Raw genomic sequence first — 2276 nt, 5'->3', positions numbered from 1 at the left:
TTGTGTCTCCTAATGGGGCCAGTCCTATGATCTTCTCTGTGCTTCAGACATACAAAAATGAACCTAAGGTTTGTAAAGCCTGCAGAATGTTGTATTGCTAGGAAAATAATGTTCAAAGCAACAACATAAAGGGTGTTCTCTCAAGGGTAGGAGAACTTACCCACCAACTTAGGACCAGAGGATGCAATGAGAATCTACCTCCTTGAGAACACCACAGACACTGCAAAGATTTTAACACATACGATAGGAAACACCAGTGACAAGGCCAATGACTTGAGAATTCTCCTCACCAACGGATACATATGGCAGTCAACTAAGAAGGAGGAGGGGGAAAGAATGAAAGAAAAAGACATAGTGGGGCACAGGGCACTAACCCACCCAAGGGGAGGGTATTGTTTATATCTCCACAGGGAAAGAGGGACCATACTTCAACCCAGTGCTCCAAGATGTGAATGCAACATAGTGGCATGAAGCAGGGACCCAATAGAGAAGTCTGAGGGGCAGCCCCCATCCCAACTATGTGGACCGCTCCCGCTCCCTGCAGAGGAAGAGAGAGTGGCAACTGTTCTTCAGAAGGGGATTCCCAGAGAGTAATCTTGACCTGTTTTCTTGAAAGACATGGAATGATCACATGGACTTACTAGGAAGTTGTTTTAAGAAAATTGAAAAGTGACCTGATGCAAAAAAGGTCAGAAAATTTGGACCAAGGAATTCTTCAAGGAAGGTAAGGGTTATCCTGTGGGAATTTTGCTATAAAAACTTACCCTTTCACCCTAGGGTCCTGGTCTGGTTCCTTCAGACTTCATGCTGCTCCCCAAAGCCAAAGAACAGTGTTCTTCTCTGAGCCCTACATGGGTGTCAAAGAATATGGTGTCAATTGAAGGACCCAGACTTCTTCAGAGACAAGCTGAAGGCATGAAAGCACCGCTTTCATAAGTATGGAGACTTTAATGTAGATTATGTGAAGAAATAAGAGCTTCCCATTATGGCGTGTTTGTTTATTAAAGATTTCTGTGGTTTGTAGCAACACTTTTAAACTTCAGTTAACTTTTTAACTCTGCTTACCTTTTAACCCTTGTCTAACAATTCGGTCTATCCTTTCCTTTTTCCCCTGATTGATTCCCAAAAAAAGGAAAATAAGGAAAATCAGTGGACTTTTCAAAGACCTACATTTGAAGTTTATTTTAATTTTTTAAGGGAGGGAGTTGGGTTTAGTTCAGAGGAACCTGTGGTCCACGCTTGATCTTACTCACTGTCATTGAGTCGATGCTGACTCCTGGTGACCCTGCAGGACAGGGTACAACTGCCCCTGTGGGTTTCTGAGACTGTGACTGTTGACAAGAGTAGAAAGCCCCATCTTTCTCCAGAGGAGCCCCTGGTGATTTCCAACCGCGGTCCTTGGGGATGCCAGCCCCCTATGCCACCAGGGCACCTTACATTTGATCTTAGAGACTTGCCATGGAGAGTTGGAAATGTAGGCAAGATCTCCAACTTCTTAACTGGACCGTGAAATAAGGGAACTAAAAAATTTCCACCCGTGAATGTTCCATTTTTAATTATGGTCCAAAGTGTGGACATACACATTACTCAAAAAGACAAAGAACATCTCCTGGGCAAGCAAGTCATGGTAATATTTGACCCCACTTTCTCTCCAGTGTTTCTCATTATGGGTACCATTGACACTTGGGATCCTTAATACTTTCTTGTGCATTGTTAAGTCTTCTAAATCTCCAGTTAATTGCCAGGACCTGTCCCAAGATAGTGTAACAACAAAAACTGCCTCCATATTTTTAAATGTCCCCTAGAGGTCAGTAGCACCGCTATTAGAAGTCACTACAGATTATGGACATCCTGAAGAAAGATTGGGTCAAACTAGAGACAAATGCCAGAGATATCCCTCTAAGCCTTTTCCCCTGTAGAAAATAGCTTGCTTGGGATGAGCCGCAGCTGATCCCTCATGGGGAAATGGGAATCGTAGCCTGGTGATGCCAAACACTTGACACATGCCGTTGACTTCACTTTTTTGATTTCTCCAGAGAGAAATCTCACTGTCCATGCACAGTGGTGCTATGATTGTGATACTACTAGTCAGGGGTGAGGCATGTCTAGTTTAGAGGTCATCAAATGTGTTCTCAGACAAAGTGTAAATGCATGAACATGGCAGTGGGAGAATAAAACAGTACTTACAAAAATATAGAATGAGCCAGATTTAGCCCACAGGGTGTAGTTTGTCCATGTCTACTTTTGTGTACCAACCTTTACATTCTTTCTGCATG

The sequence above is a fragment of the Echinops telfairi genome, unplaced genomic scaffold, assembly GCF_000313985.2.
Source record: "Echinops telfairi isolate 266 unplaced genomic scaffold, ASM31398v2 ScPeMD7_7469;HRSCAF=8507_1, whole genome shotgun sequence".
Taxonomy (NCBI): domain Eukaryota; kingdom Metazoa; phylum Chordata; class Mammalia; order Afrosoricida; family Tenrecidae; genus Echinops; species Echinops telfairi.
This window is presented reverse-complemented; position numbering follows the sequence as displayed.